This window comes from Anomalospiza imberbis, chromosome 31 (genome assembly GCF_031753505.1).
Source record: "Anomalospiza imberbis isolate Cuckoo-Finch-1a 21T00152 chromosome 31, ASM3175350v1, whole genome shotgun sequence".
Lineage (NCBI taxonomy): Eukaryota > Metazoa > Chordata > Aves > Passeriformes > Viduidae > Anomalospiza > Anomalospiza imberbis.
Window position 1 is genome coordinate 885714 of NC_089711.1, and position 27823 is coordinate 913536.

At 50.2% G+C, this 27823-nt stretch overlaps 2 long non-coding RNA genes across 2 annotated transcripts in view; both read left to right on the plus strand.

The window, feature by feature from the left end:
* Positions 1-23878, plus strand: part of LOC137463903 (uncharacterized) — a 102737-nt gene extending 78859 nt beyond the window's left edge. The window contains exons 2-3 of the long non-coding RNA XR_010994001.1: positions 23026-23146; positions 23745-23878. This is a non-coding gene — a long non-coding RNA (uncharacterized lncRNA). The remainder of the gene's footprint in view (positions 1-23025; positions 23147-23744) is intronic.
* A 269-nt stretch (positions 23879-24147) lies between these two features.
* LOC137463905 (uncharacterized) lies at positions 24148-25260 on the plus strand. Its single transcript, XR_010994003.1, has 3 exons — positions 24148-24345; positions 24692-24809; positions 25187-25260. It is a non-coding gene; the product is annotated as an uncharacterized lncRNA (long non-coding RNA).
* The last annotated feature ends 2563 nt before the right edge of the window (positions 25261-27823 follow it).

Here is a 27823-nt window from a genome sequence, read left to right on the forward strand (position 1 = left end):
GTGCCGAGGAAACTGGAAGCACACGGGGGGACCAACTGGGCTCATTCTGGGAGCAGCCACTGCCGGCCCCGGGAGCCCCAAAAACACCTCCCGGGGACCCCCGATGTCCCCCCGAGGGCCAGCTGCGGCTCGGCTTTGGAGCCCTGCCAGCTCCAAACATCCCCCCAAAAAACCCCAAACCCAGGCACCCCCCGGGATATTTGGGCCGAGCTCCCCCTCCCCGGGCACCTGCGGGATGGGGGCGATGCTCCCGGGGCTGCGGCGACTTCAGGCAGCGCCAGGGCCCCGCGATTCCTTCTCTGCTCTTCTCCGGCTGCTCCCGGCTGCCGCCGCGCCTCTTCCTCCCTCCCTCCTCCTCCTCCCCCGTTCCCGAAGGCCGAACCGTGAGGGGAAAGGGGCGGGGAAAGGGCGGGAACCGTGAGGGGAAAGGGGCGGGGAAAGGGCGGGAACCGTGAGGGGAAAGGGGCGGGGAAAGGGCGGGAATCGTGAGGGGAAAGGGGCGGGGAAAGGGCGGGAACCGTGAGGGGAAAGGGGCGGGGCCAGGCCAAGGGCGGGGACTGTGAGGGGAAAGGGGCGGGGCCAGGCCAAGGGCGGGAACCGTGAGGGGAAAGGGGCGGGGCCAGGCCAAGGGCGGGAACTGTGAGGGGACACTCTGTGAGGCGGCGCTCTGCAACCAGAACTGCCACGGATTGAAAATGAACCCCAAAGAAATCCGTAAGTCTGGAAGTTTTATTTGCTATCAAATACATCCCAGCCACCCAGCCCCACACAATCCCCATCTCAGCTCTCCAAACTGGGATCCCACTTCCCCCAATCTCCTCCCAACCCCATCCCAGCCTGGCTTCTGTGGAATCGAGGGAGTTTGGCATGGGATTGAGTTTTTTGAGGTGGGAACAAGCAATTTGAAGTGGGTTTGAGCCTTTATGGGTTGAAATTGCGTGTTTTTCAGTGGCATGTGAGTGGTTTTGAGGTGAAAGATCGCTTACTCTTGGTTTTTGGAGTGCAGAGAGATTGAGAAAAGAAAAAAGTTAAGGTCAACAAAAGAGGAAAAGCAGCCAGGTGTGTTCCCAGCATGGATCACAGGGAATGTGGGTCACCAGGGCTGTGCCCAGCGTGGTTCCTGCAGTGGGGATGGAGCTGGAGCAGCGCACGAAGCTCTTCCCGCACTCGGGGCACTCGCAGGGCTTCCCTTACCGGTGCCTCCGCTGGTGTCTGGTCAAGGGAGAGCTGCTGGAGAAGCTCTTCCCACCCTGGGGACACTCGTAGGGCCTCTCCCCGGTGTGGATGCGCTGGTGGGTGATGAGGGTGGAGTTGTGCTTGAATCCCTTCCCGCAGTCGGGGCAGCAGAAGGGCCTCTCCTCCGTGTGAATCTCATAGTGCTGGAGGAGATGGGAGCTGGTCTGAAACCCCTTTCCACATTTGGAACACTCGTAGGGCCTCTCCCCAGTGTGGGTCCTCCGGTGCAGGATCAGCTCGGAGCTTCACTTGAAGCTCTTCCCACACTCTGAGCACTCGTAGAGCTTCTCCCCATCATCAACCTGCTCATTGACCACCAGCTGCAAGCTCTGCCTCGATCTCCAGGCATCTCTCCGGCCCAGGGTGGGTCTTTCCTCCTCAGACCCCCGCATTCTGCGTTTGCAGCCCCTCCTCGTGTGGCATCTCCAGGGCTTTTCCTCCCAGTTGGGTTCTTGCGCCGTGGAGCCGCTCAAAATGGCCTCTTCCACGAGGATCTGCCACGGGGATTTGTCCTCCCTGCTCTCCATCCTCAGCTCCTGCTCTGGGGGAGGAAGGACAAGGAGAGGGGCGTCCTCTTCCTCGCAGCCTCCCAGGGGCTGCAAATGGGAAATCCTGGTTTGGGAAAAACAAGGGATGAGCACAGTGAGTTTGAAGGTCCTTCTGCCCAAGTCCATCTCTAGAAGTCCCCAGCCACCTGGGCTCCATAAAAACCTCCCAAACACCAAGATTCAGCCCTGAAAAAGCCTCCCAGGAGTTCCCCGTCCCTGCTCCCTCCCCTTTGGTGTTCGGGGTTCCGAGCAGCCCCAAGAGCACAGGGCAGAGGCAAAGCAAGGTGGGGAGGAGAAAGAGCGGGGACGAGATTGCCCTTGAAAGGCAGAGGCGCTCTGGGGCCCGCTCCTGGCCAGGGAGCCGGCCCAGAGCCGTCCCCTGCTCGCCGGGGCCTTGAGGGGCAGCTGTCCAGCTGGGCCAAGGTGTGCCAGCAGCTCCAGCCGTGCTGGGGAGCCTTGCCAGCTCTGGGCCCTGCTGTGCAGGAGCGTCCCAGGGTGCCACTGGCAGCTGGGGGCTTCAGCCACTCCTCTCTCCAAAGGTGCTCCTGCCCATCTTCAGAAGACGAGCCTAACAACTCAGGCAGAGAGAACTCGAGCCCTGTTCCCAGCTCTTCACTTCTGTCCCCATCTGCCCTGCCGCAGCTGCAGCACCATCTTGAGCCCTTCCCAAAACTCACCCTCCACAAGGAGACCCTCTGCCCCGGAGCCCCCTGGTCCTGTTCCCCAACCACGACTGAAGGTGGGCAGGCCCTGTCTGCCAGGGCAGGGCTTGGCCCACATTTTGCCTTCAAATAAAGAAATAAGAGTTGTCAGAGATATGTCCAGGTGGTGCCAGCAGCAAAGCCCACCCGGCAGCAGCAGTGGCTGAGCTCCATGGCCAGGAGCAGCCGTGGATGCCCACGGTGAGGGCAGGCAGGAGCCAGGCAGGGGCCGCTGTGAGCAGCAGCGGGGCCCCGAGGGGCTGGGGGAGCCCATGCTGAGCGTCCCTGGGCTGAGGGCACATTTCCTCCAGTGGGATCATCTGGGCCTGGACTTCATGAGGCACACAGGGATGTTTTGGGGTCTCTGCTGAGGTGTGCAGGGATCCCTCATGAGGCACACAGGGATGTTTTGGTGTCTCTGCTGAGGTGTGCAGGGATCCCTCATGAGCTGTGCATCAGGGTAAATGTGAGGGGTTTTTTACTCTTCTCAGCACAGCAAAGGGACACTTGGCCAAGGCTTTGCAGGGCTGGGAGAAAGCCTCTTGCAAACCCTTGGGCCCAGAAGGCTGCGGGCACAGCGGGCGGGCAGAGCCCGTCCCCTGGGGCCAGGCCGGGCCGCTCAGGCCGGGCCGGGCCAGGCGAGGGCCCCGGCAGGGAAGGGCCGCGGCCCTGGGCTCTGATGAGGCTGCTGAGCTCCGCCCTGGCCCTGAGCTGCAGCCCAAGACATTTACAGCCAGGGCCATGCCCTGGGGCACAGGAGGCACCGGGGCTGCAGCTGAGGCCGCGCCCTGTCGCACTGAAGGGGGCTGGCTCTGTTCCTTGGGAGGATGCAGAGCCTTGTGCCTCGGCCTGATGGTGCAAAAATCCCCCCAACATCCCTCTGTTTGCAGAAAGAAAGGCTCAGTGCTCATTAATAGGAAAAGCTGTGTGGGTGGCCTGCAGCTCCTGTTCTTTTGTTGCCTGGGCCCCAGTCAATGTCAGCAGACAAAAGAAAGGATTTGCTGAGGAATGATCTTGGATCAAGCCAAACATTTACAGGCAGGGCAGTCCATTTGTATCGATGGGGGCACACTCTGGGGTGCAGCTAAGGCCATGAGGTCACAGCAGGCTCTGGGTGTTATGAATGAGCACAAGAGCTATCTGTGCCAATCAATGAAATTTATTGATTACAGTATATGTATGAAAGCGGAAGCAAAGCAGCGCTGGACGGCAGGCGAGTCAGCGCTCCGCCAACTGCCGCGCGATTCACTTGAGTCCGTCCCCTTTTATCCTGTCGTCTTTCCGGGTACGTGTCAGTATGATCTGCGCCTGCGCCCCCTCTTGCTAGGTGGTCGTTCCTCTGCCTCTTGGTGGTCGCAGGACGAAGGCGCCTCTTCTTCCTCGCGGTTATCCTTGAAACCTGGGGATTTCTCAAGCACATACCATTGCAGCATAGGTCCGCCCACATGCCTTTGCGGTTACACATTTACAGAACAAACTGACCTCAGTCTGTTTCTTATCTCAGCCTGTTTCTTGAAACATCTCGGTACGAACAAAAAGGTCATTTTTTACAATTCCCCCCCCTTTTTCTTTTTAACCTTCTTTTTGTTCGTTAAAGCGGGTTAGTTCTTTCCTGCTAAGTTCTAAGTAATCTTCACCCGCCTCCCCCGTAAGGGATTCATATTTAGTACGAATCATCAGCAATTGGGCTGCTTCTAAACGGCTCTTCACTATGGCTACTGCTTTATTAAAAATACAGGGGCCAAAGGTTAACGCCAAAATCAGTAAAATCACAGGTCCTGCAATTGTTGATAAGAGAGTTGTGAGCCAAGGGGAGTGAGTAAACCAGGTCTCGTACCAGCTTTGCTGGGACTCCCTCTCTTTCTTCCTTTGTTCGATTTGCTTGCATAGCTCTGCCATAGTATCTATTACAATACCAGTGTGATCTGCGTACGTGCAACATTCTTCCCGCAGGGCCACGCATAGGCCCCCTTGTTGTAAAAACAGTAGATCTAATCCCCTCCTGTTCTGTAGCACAACCTCAGATAATGATCTGACCGATTTTACCAGCCCATCTATTGCCTTCTCTATTCTGCTTAAATCCTCGTCTACTGAGATGCGCAAATTTCTCATACCTTGCTGTTGATTTACCAGGGAGGCTACTCCGGTCCCAATCCCAGCTCCCCCAACGCTTAGCAATACAGCTACAGTGAGAACCGTCAAGGGCTCTCTTTTTACTAGGTGGTGCTCAGGAGTTATCTGATGTTCTAATACATAGTCCCTGGGGTGGTATGATATGCGGGGGACTATTAGTACTTGTATACAATAGTCCGAACTCTCATTGAAATGGTCTATGGACAAACAAGGGGTAACTCCGAGGGTGTTACATACCCACTTGGTATTGGGTGCAGGTAAAAGCCACTTGGCTGTTTTATTACCCCCTCTAATGCTGGTTGTTGTGTTGCATAAATGCTGCATATCTACAGGCACTTTTCCCACACATCTCCCTTTCCCGCTTACTTGTGCTAAGGTTACTCCTGGGGTCTTATCTTCTTTCCCTTGTTTCCACAAGCATTCTCTAGGGTTTGTTCCATTAACTCTTCTAGCTTTGGCGGAATTTCCTATGGCCTCATAAAAGGGAGGGTTTATCATATAGCAGAGCCAGCACCCCTCGGTGAGATTTGGATAGGTATGATTTAGGACAGTAAAGGTGGCTTGCATTACTCCCCACAATGCCGTATATTTTTTAGTAGGCACCTGCTGACCTGAACCAGTAGTGTTCTCAAAGGTACTCCCCGAACTTTCGTTACCACCTGAATATGTTTCATTAACGCCTAATTTTCCATTTATTGCTGGGTTCGGACCCACCGGGCTGGGATCATGGGGAATCGGCTCCTTTTTTATCTGGATTAAATTTCCCAAGTCTGTTCCCTCTTGCCAATGTCTAATTCCCCAAGTTTTTCCTACCAACCATCCCACGTCATCAGGTTGGGTGACATTGAAATAGAAATGCGTGCAGTTTCCCCAACACTGGTCAACCGTCCCTACACAACCAGGAATCCATGCCGCAGGCTTCTTACATCCGAAAGGGCCATAACTGACCTTCAAGTACTTGTCAGGTCCTCCTCCTGGGGTAAACCCAAATGCTATAGTTTCACATCCCCAGTAGGCACAGTAATAATGCCCTGGCCAATGACAGTATGCCTTCCCTGGGTTTGAAGCCGGGCACATATAGAACGATGTTATATTCAAAAGCTTCCCACAAGAGGGAGCTCGGGTCATGTTGCATACTCCTGCAACAAAGTTCGGTGCCCCGGAAGAAATGATAGATTGTAGTTCATGTAGGGTGTCATGAGTCTCCCACCTGCTTAAAGTCCATTTAAAAGGTTCATGCGATTTACAAGCACAAACATGCCATCTTAAGAGCAATATAACTAACTGCAGAGCTAGGTGGAATCCTTTGTAGGATATGGTCATTGGTGACATTAGCTTCTTATTTTCCCTCAAATTCTCTCTTGTGCTATCTCTCTGTGAGCCCGGTCGGATTTCTATTATACAGGTCGACATTCTCCACTGGATAGAGGGGCATTTCTTTTCCCCACCGTGAGGTATCCCTCTGTCCTGCCTGTCAACTTGGTTGCTACAAGCTACAGGGTAAACCATCTTCTCGACAGCAGGGATATTCTTCAGGGGTTATGCCTTCCCTCTTCCACTTGTATCTTCGAGTATTCCAATTATGCTCTCTTAATTGTGGGATGTCACACCTGAGCTCTTTAAAGAGCTTCCGACACTTGACTATTACTATGTCGGTTAGGAACGGCCCCGAGGGTTCGTTGGAGTGATAGCAATGAAAGTCAGGATTTATTCCTTTTGTATAAATTTCCCACCAGGCAGGGGTACCTGCCTTTAATTCCCGGTTGGCTACTTTCCAATTTAGTACCTCCTGAGTGACTTTACGCTGCACTCTCCAGCAACGCTGGCACACGCTTTTAGGAGCCCTTCCCCTCCTACAATGGGTCCACCACCGCTCGTTACAAATTTTGCAAATAAAGCATACAAACGGATAACAATTACAGTCTAGCCAACTACATTTCACTCTAATGTCGTCTTGATTGGCGTGACTCTCTCCAGTCCAAGGTTCCCCTCGGTTCTCTAGTCTTACAGGCCTATAATAAGGTTGATTTGCTAAATCTTCTAAATATTTACAATAACCTGGAGCTTCGGAGTCTCCAATGAGCCACTTCTGCAAATCCCAATTGTCCCCCACCCAAAGGTCCTCAAAACCCGCAAGGTCCATCAAAGCTGTGAGTCCTCCCTCCGTAAGGTAAGCTTCAAATCTCCTGGTCTCCCTTTAACTCTCCAGTCCTTCCTTTGCTGGGATCCAGGTTCGAACTGGGTAGGATCCACTGGTCCTTTAATTCGGCTGGCATGCGTCCATCCTTTTTCTGCTGTTCGGACTGCCGAATCAGTGGTAATTAGGACGAGGTATGGTCCTTCCCACTTCGGAGTAAGTGAATCGTCCCTCCAGCCTCGGACAAGGACCCAATCGCCAGGTTGTACCTGATGTAATACAAGATCTAGTGGTGGTCTTTGAGCCCACATTCCTTTTTCCCATAATTGTTGTTTATATTTCATTAGTATGCTTAAATATTTATTGATGCTTTGATCTGCAATATTCGGATTGGTATGAACTCGTTCAAGGGAATAGGGCATCCCGTATAGCATTTCAAATGGAGATACCCCCACATCAGCCCGTGGCTGAGTTCTAATATTTAACAATGCTAATGGAAGACACTTTACCCATGACATCTTAGTTTCCAATACTAGCTTAGTCAGTTGCTTTTTAATTTCCCCATTCATCCTTTCTACTCTTCCCGAACTTTGGGGGTGCCAAGGAGTGTGTTGTTCCCATCTTATACCCAGGGTGTCTGCCAGTAATTGTGTTATCTTTGAGGTGAAGTGGGGGCCTTTATCGGAGTCTATGGTCTGGGGAACTCCATATCGGGGTACTATTTCTTCTAATAAGATTCTAGTTACTGTTCGGGCTGTTTCCTTCGCTGTGGGGAACGCCTCCACATAGTGGGTTAAGTGGTCTATTATAACCAGAAGATACTTTACTCTCCCAACCCGAGGAAGTTCGGTGAAATCCACCTGCAGGTGCGCAAAGGGCATCTTTGCCACCGGCCTCCCTCCCAGAGGCAATTTCCTTAAATTTCTCCTATTTACCCGCAAACAAGTTGGACACCCCCTGGTGATGTTCTTTGCCAGGTCATGAAGACCTATGGTCATATATTGAGTGGCAAAGTGGTCTACGAGCCCTTGAGCACACCAGTGCGTTTTCTGATGCATTTTGTTGAGCATTTGTCGAGCCACTGCCTTCGGCAAGACTTCTCTACCATCATTCAATTGCCATTTTCCTGATATCTCTTTTATTCCCAACTTTTCGAACTTGTCTTGTTCTTCTTTAGTAAACACAAGCTTTTCTTGATAAGCTACTCCCAAATCTCCTGTGGCTTCCCCTGGATTTTTTTGTTTTTCTTTTTTTAAGATGAATATCTGTAGTGCAGCTCTTTTGGCCTCCTGGTCTGCTGCATTATTGCCCCTGCTCCGGTAGTCCATCCCCCGCTGATGTCCCTTAAGGTGGACTATGGCTATTCTAGTGGGGCCCCTCAAGGCTTTTAGGAGGTCCACTATTAGCCTTTGATGCACTAAGTCTTTTCCTTGTGAGTTCATTAAGCCCCTTTCTTCCCACAGTTTCCCAAATGTATGCACTATTCCATACCCATATTTAGAGTCTGTATATATAGTGCCCTCTTTGTCTTTTAGTAATTCTAGGGCTCTCAATATTGCATATAATTCACAGGCTTGAGCAGACCAGGATTTATCTAAGGCACCAGATTAAATTATTTTCAAATTCGGCCCTCCCACTATAGCATATCCCGATTTTCTCTGGCCTTCGATTACCCTAGAGGAACCATCCACAAACAACCTCTCTCCCCCCTCCAGCTCTTCTTCTTCCAAATCGGGTCTAATTTTAGTCTGTTCTTCTATAGTGATTACACAATCATGGGACAAGGTGTCAGTTTCGGGTTCCCCAAAAAGAAATGAGGCTGGGTTTTGCAGGGAAGTGGTTTCTAAAGTGAAATTCGGGGTTTCCAGCAAAATTCCCTCATACTTGAGGAGCCTCGCATCCGATATCCATTTTTCTGCCTTCTGTTGCATTACACCCCGTATATTGTGTGGGGTCAGTACCTTCAGTGTTGCATTGAAAGTAATTTTCCTCGTTTCCTCTACCAGCATCGTGCTTCCTGCAACTATTTGCAGGCAGCCTGGCCATCCTCTACTCACAGGGTCTAAGATTTTTGATAAATATGCGATTGGCTTCCTTTTCCCTGCCCATTCTTGAGTAAGTACCCCATAAGCTACTCCATCTGCAACATTCACAAATAGAAGAAAAGGTCTGTTCAAGTCTGGAAGACTAAGAACTGGGGCATGAACCAGGGTTTCCTTTAGCTCTTGGAATTGGGATTCCTCTTCTTTTGTCCACTTAAGGTGTCCACCCTGGGTCAACTTGTGATACAAAAATTTTGCCTTTCCACTATAATTTTCAATCCATTGTCTACAATACCCAGTGAGCCCCAATATCTGCCTAATCTGTCGTTTGCTTTGTGGTAAAGGAAGGGAGAGGATCGCTTGTACCCGATCCGGGTCGATCCTTTTTTCGCCTTTCTTTAAATAATGCCCCAAGTATTTCACCTCTTCCTCTACAAACTGCAGTTTTGCTTTAGATACTTTTAGTCCTTTTAGTCCTAGGAAATTAAGTAATTTTATACTTTCCCTTCGGACTTTATCTTCACATTTTCCTGCGATCAGCAGGTCATCCACATATTGAATCAATTTCACTTCTGGGTCTGTATTATAGTCTTGCAAAATTTGCTCCAGGGCCTGTCCAAATAAGTTCGGGGACTCGGTGAACCCTTGGGGTAATACCGTCCACCTTAATTGTTGTCGCCTCCCCGTTTCGGGGTCTTCCCATTCAAAGGCAAAAAAATCCCTACTGGCCTCATCTAGAGGACATGCCCAAAATGCATCTTTTAAATCAATAACACTATACCACTGATTTTCCGGCCCCAGATTACTTAACAGGGTATATGGGTTAGCTACCACTGGGAATCGGGCAATTGTTCGTTTATTGATTTCCCTTAAATCATGCACTAATCGATAAGACCCGTCTGCCTTTTTTACTGGCAGTATAGGGGTGTTGTAGGGGGACATACATGGTTCCAGTAATCCTTTATCTATTAACCTCTTGACCTCGGGCTTCAAGCCTTTTCGTCCTTCTAAGGAAATGGGATATTGCTTTACTCTGACTGGAATTTCAGGGTTTTTAATTTTTACCGTAAAAGGAGTTATTGCCAATTTCCCTACTGTGTCCGGATTATACCAAACCTCCGGATTTATTTCCTTTTCATCCTCCACCCGGAGCGGACAAAGTCTTATCATCAGCTCCTTTTCTACTACCTCAATTCGGATCCCTAATTCTACAATCAAATCCCTTCCCAAAAGATTAAAATCTGTTTCAGGTACCAGTAAAAAGTTTCCCACCCCCATTTTGGTTCCTGATTCCACTATTACTTCTTTAATAACAGGTACCTCAAATGGTTCCCCTTTTGCCCCAATTACGGTAGCAGTGTGACGGGATAGCTCACAACCCGGGGGTAGAAACCGAAGGGTCGACCTTTCCGCCCCAGTATCGACCAGGAATTCCATCTCCTGGCCCTGGGGACCCACTTTTAATTTTATCAAGGGCTCTTTGTGATATCTCCGGGTCCCCATAAAATAGAGCCCCTGACTCCCCTAATCTTCTTTGAATTCCTTCTCATCTCTAATTCTAACCCTACATTCCCTCTTAAAATGTCCTCTCCTGCCACAGTAGTGACAAGTCTTCCCCTCACCCCTTCCTGGCCTATCTCTCCCTTCCATCCCCTTCGGAGGGACCCGCTTCTGTTTCTCGTCTCCCTTCCTGCTTTCACGTACCGCAGCAACCATCATTCTAACTTGTCTTTTGTGTCCTTCCTCCTCTCTCCGGACATACACTTTCTGGGCCTCCCGGAGCAGCTCGGATAGGTCTCTTTCCTGCCAGTCTTCCAATTTCTGCAACTTTTTCCTAATATCATCCCAGGATTTCGACACAAACTGCACCTTGAGAATGGCCTGTCCTGCCGGTTCACCCAACTTTAATCCTGAATAGAGTTGGAGACTCTTTCTCAATCGCTCTAGCCATTCCGTAGGTGTCTCATCCTTCTTTTGCCTATCATTAAATGCCTTATTAATATTCTGGCCCCTTGGAACCGATTCCCGAATCCCGTCGATTAAAATGGTTCGGAAATGCTGCATATTAGCCCTGTGGGCTGCATTTTGATTATCCCAGTTAGGATTCTGGAGGGGCCATTTGGTATCTGCTGGGTCATTAGCATGTCCCGGTGTGGCATCCCAAACTCTCATCCCTGCGGTTCTAGTCATATTCCTCTCCTCTGCCGTAAATAGAATGTTTAAAATGGACTGCATCTCCCCCCAAGTATACATATTCGGACCCAAAAACTGATCTACTCTTTCAGCCACTCCCAGGGGGTCTTCTAGCAAACTTCCCATTTCCTTCTTGAAATCTCTAACATCTCCCGAGCTTAGGGGAACAGAGATAAACCCTATCCCCGGTTGTGGCCCTCCCATTGGCATTTCCCTTAAAGGGTACAGTCCGCCTCTCGTTTGACTGCGTGTTACTGGGCCCCCTTCCTTCCGGGAGCCAGAGGGCTGATCATCACCTGAGTCTTCTTCTCCGGATGAGGGGGGTTCATTCGGGGGAGGAGGCGCATTCGGTGGAGGGGCATACGGCGGTGGGATTACTAATGAATCCTCCGCTTGTCTCTTTTTCTTATTCCTTGACTTTTCAGATAATTTATACACAAAAACTTCTGGATGCCCAACCCAGACCTGGGCATAACTCATCTCCTCTGGATTAGGAGGCTTTTTACTGGCCACCCATAAATTCAAGAGTTGCTTTATCCAGTCCTCCGATGACCCAAATACTGGCCAGAAGACTCTCTTGGAAATCTCTTTCCCTCCCCATATTTCTATACAGTAATGTATCATTTTTGCCTTATCTTTTCCCGGAGTTCCAGGGAAGTGTTCCCAATTATTCAGCATGAACCCTAAGGGACTATCCTTAGGAATTGGGGGAAGCTTTACCTCCGCCGGGGAGGGGGATTTACTCTTTCCCTGCCCCATATCCTCCGGAGTGCCTTCAGTCACTCTACAACACAATCGCTTCCCCTGGTTTGTGACCCAGGCCCTCGCGGGCTTAGGGAAGTGCACTACTAAGGGTCCTCATTCGCTTGGGGAGTCTGACTGTCAGCTCCCCTCTCACACAACTCACACACTCGCCGCACTCCGGGATCCCACCCCTGCCCGAACGGATTCCATTATACTCACGCGTCCTGCGTCTTCGTCCGGACTTTGTGCACAAACTTTGAAGGGGGTCTCCTGGGCCCGTTACCCTTCCTTTGCTTCCCTCTCAACGTTTTGGGTTCGTCAGTCGGGACGAAGGGGAAACCCCAAACTGGGCCCACTCAAAGGAGTGGATTTGGGGCGCCTCCCCCAGAGAGGGGTTCCCCAGGTCCACGATCCGAGTCACGGCACCAAATTGTTATGAATGAGCACAAGAGGCTATCTGTGCCAATCAATGAAATTTATTGATTACAGTATATGTATGAAAGCGGAAGCAAAGCAGCACTGGACGGCAGGCGAGTCAGCGCTCCGCCAACTGCCGCGCGATTCACTTGAGTCCGTCCCCTTTTATCCTGTCGTCTTTCCGGGTACGCGTCAGTATGATCTGTGCCTGCGCCCCCTCTTGCTAGGTGGTCGTTCCTCTGCCTCTTGGTGGTCGCAGGATGAAGGCGCCTCTTCTTCCTCGTGGTTATCCTTGAAACCTGGGGATTTCTCAAGCACATACCATTGCAGCATAGGTCCGCCCACATGCCTTTGCGGTTACACATTTACAGAACAAACTGACCTCAGTCTGTTTCTTATCTCAGCCTGTTTCTTGAAACATCTCGGTACGAACAAAAAGGTCATTTTTTACATGGGGTCACAGCAGGCTGAGGTCACAGCAGGCTCTGAGGTCCCAGAGGTGCCAGAGCCCCGTGCTTGCACAGCACCCCATTTAGTTTTTTTGTTGTTGTTGACCCCCTGGGAGCGCTTGTAGTTCTCCACCCCTGCTATTTTTAAATTCATCCAATTGCTTTCTCAGGGGACACTGGTTAACCCAGTGCCCAAGGTTCTTACAAAGCAGGCATGGCTTTGTGGGGTCAACCATTGCTGGTCCTCGCTGCTGCCCAGTGTGCCGCTGTGCTGATGGAATGGGCGCTGGGCTGGCAATGGCGACTCTCTGTGGTGGTCTTGGCAGCAGCTTTGGTCTGGTGTCCTGAGCCACACTCCTCAGAGGCACTTTCCTGTTCCAGACTAGAAGCACATCTTTTAGTGTAGGGGGGGTTCTAAAGGTAAGCTCAGAATTGCAGCTGACCCTGTTCATTCACATTTGCAAATGCCATTTCCTCTAAAACTTCTTCCCTTGCATTTTCTTTCCTATCTTGGATTTCAATAGCTCTAGTTAACCTTTCCACCAGTTTCAAAAAAGGCTCTGATGGTAGCTGTGTGATCTTACTATATGGCTCGAGAGGGCCGTCAGGTTGAAGGGCAAAGAAGGCTTTTTCAGCTGCATCTTTGACTCTCTCAAGGACTTCCACAGGGATTACTGCAGCTTGGACTGGGGCCAGAGACCACTAGCCCTCACCGGGGAGATGCTCAGTGGTAATTGGCACGCCACTGGCATCCTTTGCTGTGTTTGGATCAGCATGCAAGTCTGGGAGGGCCTCTTTCAGCAGCTGTTTCCATGCCACTTCCCACAGTTTGAATTCTGTAGAGGTCGTGAGGCATGAAAAAAGCTGTTTTAAATCATGTGGGACGAGTACAGTCCTCCCCAGTTCGGCCTTTGAAAGGCCACGGAAGCATGGGCTCTGTGGGCCATACTGTTGGTGTGTTTTGCAAATCTCTCTTATTATTTGCTGTGCCCCTGTCAGGGTCCGCAAGTGCATGCAGGGTCCCTGATAGGTTCTTTTTGGAGATCTCAAAGCACAAAAGACACAGCAGGGGACACAACACTTTGCTTAAACAAAAATGCACTTTTATTTAGTGCCAACAACTGCGATAGTGGGAGAGAAATAAAGAGATAGATTGAAAGATAGAGAAAGAGGGGAAGGGGATTATAGCTACCAGTCTGAAGAGACGAGGCCCTCGGAGCTTGACGAGATGCTCATAGGCTGTCTTCTCCAGGTGGGGTCCGGACAAAGTCCTCAAAACTCCTTCAGTCTTTTAAAGGGTTCCTCAAAGCGGGTGGCATCTGGCCAAAGCAGCAGTTCTCCTGGCTACACGGTGGGTGTGGACTCGTTGTTTTGGGAACAAGTTGTAACCATCGCATCAGTGCAGGACCAAGAGTACAGGACCGCGGGTACAGGACGAACTGATTAGGACTCAGTCCACCATGACCAGTCCATTGTTCTCGCACTGAGTTCCCATGGCATTGCATACCAGTCCTTAAGGCTGGGCAGACTTTCCACCTCAGCCAGGCTAGAGCTATTTTTCAGGGTCTGGGGTCTCAGTCCTTGGAGGCAGTCGTGAGGCAAACATGAGGGATTTTCGGACAGACCCTGACACCACCCCGTGACTCACGACTGGCGACAAGAGTACTCCATCAGCAAGGTCTGCAGCGTTGTCACAAAGTCTTCAGGGCTCGACTCATCAGTGTCTGGCAGCATATATCCCAGAAAAACAGAAACCGAAAAGATATCGAAGAGGAAGAGGGAAAAAGTAAAAGAAACAAGGACAGGGATTAAGAAAAGATAGAATAGGAAATAATGATAAATATTGATTATAACAATTTTTCTTATAATTGAAACAATTTCTTCGAAAACAATCAAAACAAATCACAAAATTCTTTTACAAATTTCTTAAACAAAAATCTCCAAACAAAAACTTAATCACAGTATAACATTATTAAAACAAACAATACTAATCAAAACAAACAATGAACAACTAATTAATTTGCTGTTGCAGGCCTAATTTTTTTACTGCTCGTGTAGCTCTTCTTGTGTCAATAACTCTAGGAATGTCTTTAACAAAAGGGGTTTTGACTAAACTGTGTGCTTCTATAATTGATGTCAATCGGGTCAGCTGCCTCATCATTTTCCAATTCAAAATGTATAAAATGACTGATAAAACAAAACCAATTAAAACCAAGATCAAAAGAACAACAATGGGATGACACACTTTATTCAGGATGCCTGTAGCAGTAGGTGACCACCCAAAAAGAGTATCCCACCATCTGTGTTCAACATCCTTCCTTACTCTTTCTAAAATGCGATGTATCTCCTTCACATCATGATGGACTGTTACCAGGGTCTTTTGCCCATTTTTCTTGACCTTTTCTAAAATTTCAATTAAGTCCTGGTGAAGCAACAGTTGCTTAATCAAAGTTAAATTCATCCCAATGGAGGCAGGCAATATCTGGTGAATTAGTGTAAAATTGGATTGTAAAAGGTGGTAAGACATAACTGGGACAGTATAAGAAAAATCACATACTGTAATCGTGGTAAAGTTACATACACAAAAATTTGAATGATTCTTGGGATTCACTGCTACATTTTCTATAAACACTACATCACAAGCAGTCCTTACACACACACACCCGTTACCTATGTACACTAATATTGTTACAGGAGTCTCATCAGGGTGAACTTCAAAATGGCAAATATTCTGCTCTGTGTCCAAACAAATGTCTTGAGCTATAATTGCATTGCTTTCACAAATAAAACCTTGTTGCTCCAGGAAAATACAAGATTCTAAATTTACAGTTTGCCATTTCTTACCAATTTGACGGGCCCATTCTCTATGCTCGGAAGGATAGAGAATAGCTCCGTCATGATTCAGTCCTAATGCAATGATAGGGAAAATCAAATGCACTGAAGCATTAGATATCGTTAACACAAAAGCTGTGGCTGTGTTTGTACTTGGGCTGCAAGTGAAGTTCACCAAGTTCCACCAGGATTGGAATTCCTTTTCAAAATCATTTGCATTGTCCCAAATTATTTTTTGAATTTCAGTAGGGAAAATGCCTTCTTCACCTTCTCTTATAATTGAGGCAACAACTGTCTGCATCCAGAGCTGTGCCTGGATGCAGCTAAGGGCCAGGGAAATGTTGTTTTGTGCAACACTAAGTGCATCAATTATTAATTTGTGATCATTCACATTTACCTTTTCCCAATTTGGTAATATGTTTGATAACAACCACTGTTGTGTTCCCAGGGCGGATAAAGAGGACTGCAAGGGTTGTTGTAATTTTGTCAAGTCTCTTGTGGTGGCAACCAGTTTATTCATCAATACTTCTGAATCAATACTATTTAGGATTCCCAATCCTGTTCCCACAACACTGGTTATGTCTCTTGCCATCCGTTTCTTGGAAGGGTTCCATTTTCGCAGCCAGGTGGTCCACCCTTGAAACTAAGTTTGCAAAAAGGGTGAACAGTTTGGCTGAATTTCTGAAACACTGTTCTGCATCAGTAATTTAACTTGTTTAAGAGACCATGCCGGATTGAACAATATTTGTTGTTGGCCAGTTTTCTTTATTACATATGGTCCGATTTCAAAGATTTTCGGGGTGAGCATAACCGGTGGTTGGGTGGTAGGTGTCACAACATTAACATCAAGTCCTCCCCAGTATTTAAACTTAAAAGAAAGCACTTCAGTATTTTTGGACCAAAACCAAATTACTTCTACAGTTTGTGTTAATGTGAAATTGTGCCAATAACCCTGTACGCTTGGGTGCATACAAACCTTTTTGTGCTTAAAGAGATCCTTTCACCTTTTCGGCATGCTACCACAATTATTTCAGACCATGGCCACTCAGCTGGTTTCTGGCCATGGGGTTGTGGTAGGATGCAGAAAAGTATCACCAGTTTTATCATGGATTAGGTGGTCTTCGTGTCCCTCGGAGTTCTTCTGTAAAAGTAAACACAACAGAATCCTGCCACTATAAGGCAGAAAAGGTTAGAATGATGGAATTATCCGGCGTGTGTTTATCCAGTGTTCTTTTCTTAGAGCATCAGAAGCTGTACATGCATGTTTATTCAGGGAGGGTTTTAGCACAAGTGGTACTAGCCCTATAGTAAGGGAGGTCCACCAGAACAGGTTGGCCAGGGTAATGTGCTGGATTATTAGGATCATCTGGTACACAGCATAGGAGTCAGTGTAGTTACAGACAAGAGAGGTATTCTGTACCTCACGTTGGAAAACACTCCAAACAGCTGTCAGCTCCCCAGCCTGAGCACTGCCTTCTCCCTCAGTAATAATTAGTTCACCAGAGGAAATGTGGGGGGCTGCTGCCCTGTATCTCCACACCTTCCCCTCTCGTTTAGCAGAGGTGTCAGTGAACCAAAAACTTGCTGATTGTTCAGGGGAGAAATGAGGAGCTACTTTGATTACAGAGGCAGGTTTGTCATGGCTGCTATCCAAGCTCTCAGTTTCTAGGATTGCTATAGTTTTTACATCTCCTTCTGTCATTGAGAAAAAGTTACAGTAATGTTCAACCTGAGCATACCACTTTCTAACTGAGGCCCTCTGAGCCACCCCGTCAGGAGGGGGGGTTCCACTAGTGACTGTCTTAATAACCTTGAAGGGGCCCCTTAGCACAATAGGTTGTTGACGTGCTATTTTTTCCACTTCAATGAGAGCCAAACTAACCACAAACAGCCCCTTTTCCTAGGTAGTGTATCTTTTCTCAGCGTCTCTGAAACCACGAGAATAAAAACCAACAGGCCTTGTCGGGCCCTCAGGACACTGCTGCCACATGTGTACTGACAGTCCTGAGGAGGCAAATCCCCATTCCACCTGGAAAGGATCTGTAGGATGGACAGTGCCAAGTGCTTGATAAGCTGTTGCTTCAAAAATCAGCAATTGCAATGCTTTCTCCTGAGAAGGAGTCCAATCCCATTTTACCCCTTTCCTCAACAAGTCCTACAGGGGAACAAATGGGTTGTTCAGGTTACTAGGAAATCTATCTGGTCTTCCTACAGGACATACAGCTGCTGTGGTTTTTTGAATTAAAATCACTGTAGGTTTGAGTGATTCTGGAGGCCCTTGAATTAAAAGGGTCATTATTTTGGGCTTCACAGGTAATTGCATCAGGGATTCAAAACCAGGAATTAATTTATTTTCATGAATCATTTGCAGGCAAGCAGCTTTGTGCACACTTTCTAGGAGTTGGGCGGGGGTACTAATTATAGCTATGGGGTCTCCCCTTTCCAAGGGGTTCATTCCCCCGGCCCAAAAAGCCACACGCTGTGTCAGGGACCATGTGTCACATTTATCTCCCGTTGTTAGGAAGACACCATGTCCCCAATACCCACTGGCTTCTTGTTCTGTTAATTTAATTTGATCTCCTCCAGTGAGTGAGACTCTAAACACATATTCTGTCTCTGATTCTTGAGGGAGACGTGAATATTCTTTCTTTAATTTGGCTAATTCAGTGGCAGCGTATGGTATTTCTTTGGTAGTAATGTGAGGATCAAAATCCTCTTCATTTATAAAATTGTATTCTGTTTTAATGAGAGGTCTCAAATAGGAACAACAAGATTCTCCACAATTTTGTATGTGTACCAATTCTTTCTGGGGGTATATGTGTTTAATGTGGTGTTCTTCTTTCTCTTCTACTTCTTTTGGTGATTCTACATGTTTTAAGTTTTTATCTCTCTCCTCTCTCAGACTTCTTTCATATTCTAATTCTTTCTGCAAAACTTCTACTAGGGTTTGTAGGGAGCCTATTACTGCTTTTTCTTCACTCACCCGTTTATCTCTCTCCTCTCTAATACTCCTTTCATGTTCTAATTCTTTCTGCAAGACTTCTACTAAATTTTGGAGGGAGTCTATGATAGCATGTTCCTCACTTCTTCGCTTGAAGCGAGTTTCTACGGCTGCCATAAGACAAGCTCCCAAAACTGAGCACAAGATGGTTTTATTTTTGCCCAGTTTGAATTTTGTATCATGTTGTAAAGCACATACTCTATCAACCACATTATCCAAATTAAACCAGTTACTTTGTGCCCATTCCTCTCCTCCTGGAGAAGGTTTGGCATTGTGCTTAGCTAGCAAAGCATAAAATCCAGCTTTAGTTTTGTCATTGAGGTTATCACTCATTTTGTGAAGGGACCAAAACCACTTTCAGGGAGGTACTCTTAAGTTACACACAAGGACAGCTAAAACTGTGTTTCCCTTCGCTTCCCTGGAGTGGGTGAGGGCACCAAAACTGCTTGGGAGGTACTCCTTAGTTACAAATAGTTGTCTCCTCAACTGCACCAAGCAGCTCAAAAACACACACAAAAAATAAAACAACAGAGTCCCGTCTTTTGTACAAGTGAGATCTTCTTAAAAATCCTGAAGACAGGGGATGCTTTTCACCTGGGTGTATGCAGTTTGCGGGAAATTCCACTCGCCCCCCTTGCTTTCTAGACAGCGCTCACTGGACGTGGCGTGCTAGGTGCGGCTGAAGCGAGGGTCCTTCCCCTGTTACAAACTACATACAACTCGCAACCCTTAATCTGTCTACCAAGATCCTGCCGACTACGCCAATTTAATGTCAGGGTCCGCAAGTGCATGCAGGGTCCCTGATAGGTTCTTTTTGGAGATCTCAAAGCACAAAAGACACAGCAGGGGACACAACACTTTGCTTAAACAAAAATGCACTTTTATTTAGTGCCAACAACTGCGATAGTGGGAGAGAAATAAAGAGATAGATTGAAAGATAGAGAAAGAGGGGAAGGGGATTATAGCTACCAGTCTGAAGAGACGAGGCCCTCGGAGCTTGACGAGATGTTCATAGGCTGTCTTCTCCAGGTGGGGTCCGGACAAAGTCCTCAAAACTCCTTCAGTCTTTTATAGGGTTCCTCAAAGCGGGTGGCATCTGGCCAAAGCAGCAGCTCTCCTGGCTACACGGTGGGTGTGGACTCGTTGTTTTGGGAACCAGTTGTAACCATAGCGTCAGTGCAGGACCAAGAGTACAGGACCGAGGGTACAGGACGAACTGATGAGGACTCAGTCCACCATGACCAGTCCATTGTTCTCACACTGAGTTCCCATGGCATCGCATACCAGTCCTTAAGGCTGGGCAGACTTTCCACCTCAGCCAGGCTAGAGCTACTTTTCAGGGTCTGGGGTCTCAGTCCTTGGAGACAGTCGTGAGGCAAACATGAGGGATTTTCGGACAGACCCTGACAACTGTCTGCATCTTCAAACCCCTTGGCTAGAGGAGCAGGAGTTCCTTTTACAGCTGTGAACAGCAGCCTGAACTTTGCAGCCCCAGCAGAGCTGCAAAGCCCCTCTGTCCGTCCCCAGTCACTCTTGTATCACCTTTCTACTGAAATGAGCTTTGTGTGAACTCTTCCCAGGTTGGCATCCCTCTGCTCCTGGCAGGAAATGGATACTTCAAACAATTTGTATTAGTTCCACGGAGGAGTTTGGGAAACTCCTGTTCTCCCTTAGCAAGAAAAAAGTCTTGGTTTTGTTTTAAAACAAAAGCTTATTACAAGCTCACTTTGGAAGTGACTGAGTTTCTGTCGGTGGACATAATTTTAACACTTAGAAACAATGCACATTTTGGGTTTGTTCTAAAGTAACAGCTTATTTCAAGCTCATTTCTGAAAGAACTGAGTTTCTCTGTGCTTTTAATTAAACCACCGAGAAACAGAATGTATGGAAATAATTAACATTTATCAGGTCTAGTAAGTATTGGGGTAAAAAGAGTAAAGGGGTGACAGTATTCTTTATGAAAACATTCTCTAAATTCAGTGTCTTAGACAAGAAAGAAAAAACCTCTTCTCCAGTCTCCTGTGCACCTGCTGTCACAGCAGATCCTCCCCTCTGCCACAGTCTGCAGGCACTGATGTGCCTGTGCCACTCCCCTTCCCACAGAAACCCACAGCAATCTCTTGTCCCCAGGGGATCAGGCTGGAGCAGTGGCTGAAGGAGAAAATAGCATGTCTTTGTTGGGCAGCAGTAAGTTGAGTCTTTTGGGAAAAGGCACAGTTGGTGATGCACTAATTCAGAGCAATCCGTATTTTGCATTTGACATGGGAGAAACTCCTCAGACAGCCACCAGAAATAATACTTGCTTAATAGTAGTTATTAGGTGGTTGACAGTTTTCCATTTCTATTTTTGCTTTTAGATGAAGTCTGATTTGTTGAAGGATTTGGTGTTTGGAGCTTTGAAGCAAAACATTTTTGTTTAAGATATGACTAACATTTTAATTTTTTTTTTATAATATGTTTCTGGGCTCCTGTGTAGAGATAAGAACATAAAAGCCTTGATAAAAATACTTACAAAATTGGCCTGAAATACTTCTTTCCTAGTGTTTTGATGATAGGAGCAATATTCACGTGTTCTAAACAAGTCACGTTGGAGGTTGTGAGGTACCAGATGCTACACAAAGAAAAAGCTCTTTCTAGAAAACTGATTATCTGAAGGGGGGAGGCAGGGGAAGGGAAGGCAATGAAAGTGACCTCAGTGCCTTGCCCATCAAGTTTGTCAGGAATGTGGGGACATCCCAGATCTATTATACCTACCAAGGTGCAGGCCTGTGGATCCCACTTCTTTGTTTTACATCCTAATTTCTCTTTCCCGTGTTCCTGCACCGGAAGGAGCAGACACACAAAATCAGAGAACAAAGAGCAGCTCTTGAGGCTAATTCGTCTGGGTCTCACTGTGACCAGCTTTTGGTGCTGATGCAGAGCTTTTCATACACAAGGGCTTTTCAAAGGTTGGAGATGCAAATAGGTAGAATGTCTTCCTCAATGCGCCTGCAGCCTTTGAACTGCACCTGACAAGAACAGCCCAGGCACGGCCCCGCCCAGTGCGGCTGGGCGCGCGCGGGCCCGAGCGCAGCGCCCCCCTCAGGCCGCGCGCCGCCGGCGCAGCCGCGGACGTTGCGCCGGGGCCGTTGTGGCGACAGCCGGCGAGCGGCGCCATGGCGGAGCTGCCGCTGCCCGCCGGGCTCAGAGCCAGCGCCTTCCCCGCCAAGCTGTGGCGCCTGGCGAACAGCCCCCGCGTCCGCTCCGTGCGCTGGGACAGCCGGGCCCGGGGGCTGCTCATCCACCGCTCCCTCTTCGAGCGGGAGCTGCTCAGCCCGGGCGACGCCCAGGGCCCGGCCCCGCACACCTTCAGGGCCACGCAGTTCCGCAGCTTCGTGCGCCAGCTCTACCGCTACGGCTTCCGCAGGGTGCCGGGCCGGGTTGGCTCAGCTGCGCCGGGCGATGCCGGGGCTTGGCTCCACTACAGCAACCCCTGCTTTCGCCGCGACCGCCCCGACCTCCTGCTCCGCATCAGGCGCCGGAGCGCGGCCAACAGGCAGCGGCCGGCGGCGGGGCGGGAGGGCCGTAGGCGCCCGCCCCGCGGCTCCCAGCAGCTCCCCGGGGCGCGGCCGCTGCCGCACGGGCGGGACGGGCGCAGCCGCTTCAAGCCGCTCTCCAGGGAGCGGCCGCCGCTGCCGCCCGGGCGCCCGCCCAGCGGCTTCCTGCTGCTGCACAGGGACCGGCCGGTGCCGGCCCGGCGGGAGGGGCCGAGCCGCTTCCAGGAGCTCTATGGGGAGCGGCCGCCGCCCGCCGAGCGGGAGGTGCTGCGGATCCCGCCCTGCGGCTTCTTCGGTTTCTACGGGGAGCCGCTGCTGCCGCTCGGGCGGGAGGGGCCTCGCAGCCGCTTCCAGCAGCTCTACGGGGGGCAGCTGCCTCCGATCGACCGGGAGGTGCTCAGGATCCAGCCCTGCAGCTTCCAGCAGCTCCACAGGGAGCAGCAGCCCCCAGCCCACGACCCGCGAGGTAGGAAAAGAGTTGTAGCCTTGCTTTTCCCCAAAAGGTCATGAAAAGTGACTGTTTGAAGTATTTTTCCACAAGGCTCTGTCATTCTCAGCCCGAAATTCTCAAGCTTATTTAGAAGGGGCACCTAGAAAGGCAAAAGATTCTCTGCCTGGTTTTCTTGCCTGCTTCCTGTGATGTTTGATCCAAGGCAGCAACAGAGATCTGTGTCCCAGAGCCACATTGTGGAGTGTGACCAATGTCTTTGGATTCTTGCAGCCACCTCGGGCACTTCAGCCCCCAGCGCTCCACCTGGCAGCGCAGGTTGTGCAGCATCGATGGCCTCCGGCTCAGCCTGGAATGCACCTGGTGAAGAGCAATTGCCACCAGTGGATCTTGGCTTTGCCATCGAGCAAATGATCCGGGAGATCAGGAGATCCCTGCCTGAAAGGTCTCCCTCTGCTCAGGTAACCCATTGGAGGGGAATGGAAGAGGCTGGGCTGAAAGCTTTGGAATGCTGTTACATGGAGAAGGAGAGTAACCGTATCCTTGATGTGATTCCAGCAAAATACTGAATGATCATTAGTTTTCTTTTTTTCTATTGTTCTTTCAAGGGCAATATGAATGTTGCCCCTGAGTCTTCAGGAGGGGAGCCTGTGGACCGGGCTGCAGCAGAGGAAACTTCATCTGGCACCGAGAGCTGCGAGAACAGTTCCCCAGAGCCCGAGGAGCCTGGTAAGGACAGAGCCCCCATTGGTTTAGAGAGGTGTGAGACGGCTGCTCTGAGCCTGCCTCTGGCAGGAAGGGAGACGAGAAGAGTTGAGCTCTTGTCTGCAGGGTTGGTGCTTCCTGGTGCCTTTAGTTCAAAGGCACATGCACAACCTGCCCGAGCTCTGCCCTCCACGCTTCGCCAGAGGCTTGGGCACTGAGTCCTCTGCTGTGGCAAGAGAGCAGGGAATAAACCTGACCTTGTGGGAGTTGTGTCACCAAGCTGGGTGTCCCAGTCTGGTTCATACCTCAGCCCCCAGCAGCCTTTGGGCATTTCAGTGAGGACTGTGGTCTCTCTGTCACTGGGACTGTCTGTGTTTCAAGCTCTCGTGGGTGCCATTTGCACTGTGGGTGCTGAGACATTATTAGGATTCTTAAATACTTTACACAGTTCCGTTTTGAAAACTTGGAAGGATCCCTGTTCTTTAAAGAGCAGGCTTCAAATTGCCAAGTGAGAGTCTGCCTTTCAGGCCATCTTTTAATGTCCCTGATAGAAGGACAATTGGTGCTCAAGGGACACTTGCACAAGGGCCAGTATTGTCTCAGTGTTCCCTTTGCTTCCCAGATCCCATGTGATCAACGTGTCCAGGAGGGCTGCCCTGTGTGCCAGGAAGAGACAGAGGGAGAGCCTGTGACCATTGGGCAGGTAGAATTCCTCTGTCTCTAGTTATATTCATAGATGTGTATAGTTCTATTTATTGATATATGCAGTTGTATTTATAGATTTATGTAGTTACATTTATCTATCTACGTAGACAGAGATTTGTCTAGTTAATTTATTTTTAGTTTTAGGTGTATATATTTATATTTTTCAATGTGCAGTTATAGTTGTAGATGTCCATAGTTGCACTTATACATGCATATAGTTACATTTACATATCTATAGTTATATTTGTAGATAGGCATATTTATATTGATATGTGGGGGTTTAGTTACATAGATTGATATCTGTATAGGTGTAGGCCTCTTTTTAACCTCTTCCCCTGCTCTGCTTCCTCCCTCACCTCTTGCTTTTCCCCCGTGCCCCCTGTGTCCCCTCTCCCTGTGCTGGGTCCGAGCTGGCGGCCGGGCCGGGCGGAGCAGCAGTTCCAGCCCCGGGTGTCCCTGGAGCGGTGGGAGCTGCCGGTGGCCCCAGGCACTGTCCCCTGAGGAGCTGCTGAAGGACGGTGAGACTGAGGGGGCTGAGGGGGCGGTGACGCTGAAGGGACGGTGACCCTGAGGTGCTGCTGGGGCTGAGGGCTGTGGGGCAGCCGAGGGCGATGGTGGCACTGAGGTGACAGGGAAGTGGCACAGGCCGAGGGGTGGCGGGTCTAGGGGGACGGGATGGGTCAGAAGGGACTGAGGGGCTGAGAGGACTGTGAGGGGCTGAAGAAACTGAAGGGGGCTGGGGCTTTGCCGAGAGCATGGCGGGGCTGAGGGGATGGAGGGGGCCGGCAGGGAGCACAGAGGGCTCCGGGACTGCAGTTCTGCCAGGCCTTGGAACCAGTTGCAGAGCCTCCGCTTTTGCCACAGCTGCAGTGGAGACCTTGAGGACAGCCGGAGACTGACGGGAGCCAGCAGGGAGAAGCTGAAGGCCAGCAGCAAGAGCAGGGAACGGGGACCTGCTGCTGCCACGCTGGAGAGAGCCCGGGTGAGGCCACAGGGCCGGGGAGGCAGGGTGGGGCTGAGGGTGGCATGGGCTGTGGCCGTGGGCACTGCCCGGCGGGGCAGCAGCGGGCCCTGCCCGTGCTGGGGCTGCTCAGCGCAGCTGCCCCGGCCGGCACAGGGGCTGTCCTTGGGCAAGGCAGCTGTGCCGGCAGGGCCCGGGAGCTGTGCCGGCTGTGCCGGGCTGCCAAGGCTGCGGGACAGTCCCGCCGCGGCTGCGCTCACCACAGCCTGGCCCGCTCGGCTGCTTTTTCTTTCTGACCCTCCTGGGGAGGCTCTGAGATCTTCCCTTCCCTGATGGAAGTGCAGCTGCTGCCAAGGAAAACGTCCCCATACTGACTCAGTGCTCCCTTTGCTTCCCAGCTGTGCCATCTGCCGTCCCTGTCCAGGAGAGCTGCTCTGCACGGGAGGAAGAGCCCGAGGGAGAGGCTTTGAAGATGGGGCAGCAGCAAGAGCAGGGAACGGGTGCTCTAAGTTAAAGTAAATAATTAGTCTGATCCTTTAGGGATTGATAAAAAGAATTTTATTGATTACAGCAAGCAGTGACAAGCAAACAGCGCTGGGTGCAGCCAGGGAGTCAGTGCTCCGCCAAGGCTCACACCGCTTCCCTTTTCCCACGGACCTTTTCCCTTCTTCCGCGTTTGTGGCTTTTCCGGGAGTACTCTGCGCGTGCGCCTCCAGTTGCTAGGGTGTCGCCGCCTGCTCTCTGGTGGTCGTCTGGATGAAGGGTCTCCTCCTCTTCCTCGCTGGGGGTTTATGACCCTGTAACAATCTTTCCATAGATGGTTACACACCTCCCGACCCTCGTTGTACCATCAACTTAAGGAGTCAGCATGTCCTCGGGTTTCCTGTTATTCACAAAAAACCTCTTCCTTTGCCTGAGTTCCTGTTTAATGATGAACAAAGAGACTTCTCCTATCTGTTACAAGGGGTCTGGAACACAAGTCCTGTGAGGAATGACTGAGGGAGCTGGAGTTGTTTATCCTGGAGAAGACTCAGAGATGACCTTATCACTCTCCACACTCCCTGAAAGGTGGTTGCAGTCAGCTGGGGTCGGTCTCTCTCCTCACAGCAACTGACAGGACCAGAGGACAGTGTCTTAAGCTGCACCAAGGGAAATTTAGGTTGGATATTAGGAAAAAAGTTTTTTATGGAAAGGGTGATAAATTACTGGAACTGTCTGTCCAGGAAGGTGGTGGAGTCACCATCATGGGATGTGTTTAAAAAAAGACTGGATGTGGCACTCAGTGCCATGGTTTAGCTGAGGTGGTGTTAGCACATGGGTTGGACTTGATGATCTTGAAGGTCTCTTCCAACCCAACAATTCTGTGATTGTGTGACATCACAGACCAGGTTGTGACATCATACAGTTGGCTGTGACATCCCTGGTTTATTATGTCACATCACCGAGCAGGCTGTGACATCAGAGCATGCCTGTATGACATCACAGAGCAGAGCAAGCTGTGAGGTCAAAGAGTGTGCTGTGACATTATAGGGTGGCTGTGTTCCATCATTGAAGGTGTTGTGACATCACAGGGTGGGTCTGTGAGCCCACAGAGGTGCTGTGTGACATGCTAAGTGAGTTCTGCCACCACAGAGCAGGCTGTGACATCACAGAGCAGGCTGTGACATCATCGAGGAGGTTGTGATGTCACAAAGTCGGCTGTGACATTACAGGCTGGCTGTGTGACATCACAGAACAGGCTGTGAGGCCACCGAGAAGACTCTGCCATCATAGAAAAGGGCTCTGTGACATCACAGAGCAGCTGTGTGATGTCACAGAGAAGGCTGAGACAATATAGAGTGGGTTTTGACATCACAGAGATGACTGAGAAATCACAGAGGAGGCTGTGACATCACAGCGAGGCTGCATAACATCCTAAAGGTTGTGGTGACATCATAGAGCTGGCTGTGACATCACAGGGTGTCTGTGACATCACAGGCTGGGCTGTGACATCACAGGGCAGATTTTGTGATGTCACAGAGCAGACTGGGACCTCAAAGAGCAGGCTGTGACCTCACAGGACACCTGTCTGAAATCACAGGTGGCCTGTTACATCTCAGAGTGGGCTGTGTGACATCACAGGGGCTGTGTGACACCACAGGGGTGTGTGTGACATCACAGGGGCTGTGTGAGGTCACTGGGGAGGTCACTCCACCCCTGCCCCCCCTCCCAGTTCCCCCAGAGAAGTCCAATGCTGCTCGTGCACAGAGGGGTCCCCTGTCCCCCCGGGTCCCCCCGCCCCCGGCGCCGCAGCCTCCCCCAGAGGATGTTCCACGAGATCGACCCCAGAGCCTGACACGGGGAGGGGGGCCGGGGCTGTGGGGGGTGGGACAGGGGGACAGGAACCCCCTGGCAGCGTCCCCGTGTCCCCCAGAGCCTGGCCCAAGGCTCCTTCACCCTGTTACCAACGAGGGCTTGAGAGCGCTGAAAAAATCCCCAGCAAGGGATCAGCAAAAACCAGATTTAATATTAAGTGACTGCACGGCGAAGTTCCTTGGCAAGAGTCACTCTGCTCCTGACTGGACACTGCAGGCACACCAAGGAAACAAAGCAACAACAAAACCAAACAGAATCCAGGCAATCAAACCAGAAATGAGCTGAGACCTGGGGCTTTCATTGCTGTGGAAAAGAACTGTCCTTCTCGTCCAGCTGCCCATGGCCACAATTGGGATTTCCACCTCCAACATTGCCTGTTGTGACAGACTGGAGGAGATTGTTGGCTGGAAACATTTCATGTGTGGGGAGGAAGGGGCAGGTCCAGCCTTGCCCTGCCCTGGAACCCCAGCCCTGCCCTGCCCTGGAACCCCAATCCCCCCAGAGCCTCTATCCCAGCCCAGCAGTGTCTGCCAGTCCCTGGCACAGCACAGGCAATGCTCCACAGCCACCTCTGGAGCCCCCAGCCCAGCTCCTGAGTGACCAAATGACCCCAAGTCCCACCTGGGGGAAGGGCCCAGGAACACCAAGGGCTATTTAAGGCTGAGCACAAGGCAAGCACA